Source organism: Octopus bimaculoides, chromosome 28 (assembly GCF_001194135.2).
Source record: "Octopus bimaculoides isolate UCB-OBI-ISO-001 chromosome 28, ASM119413v2, whole genome shotgun sequence".
NCBI lineage: Eukaryota > Metazoa > Mollusca > Cephalopoda > Octopoda > Octopodidae > Octopus > Octopus bimaculoides.
Genome location: NC_069008.1, coordinates 843564 through 843914, shown reverse-complemented (window position 1 = coordinate 843914; position 351 = coordinate 843564).

The following is a 351-nucleotide window of genomic DNA, read 5'->3' as shown; positions in this document are numbered from 1 at the left end:
TCTCTCTCTCTCTCTCTCTCTCTCTCTCTCTCTCTTACTATCTTCCTTTCTATTTTTCTATCTCTCGACCGTCTCTACTTTTTTATCCTTATCTTCTTCCCCCACCTCTCTTTCTCTCTCTCCTCCATTGTATAAAACACACACACACACAACGATTTTTTGCAATGGCTGAAACAAAGGAACAGTGTGCTTCCATGAAATTCTGTTTTCTGTTGGGGTAAACAGTGGCCGAAACAGTTGTCGTGCTTCAAACAACTTATCAGGCAAGGATTCTGTGCCGTGAGCCAAGCATAGGTTTACGAGTGGTTTCCACACATTCAGGCCCAGTTGACTCCTGAATGAATGATGTGA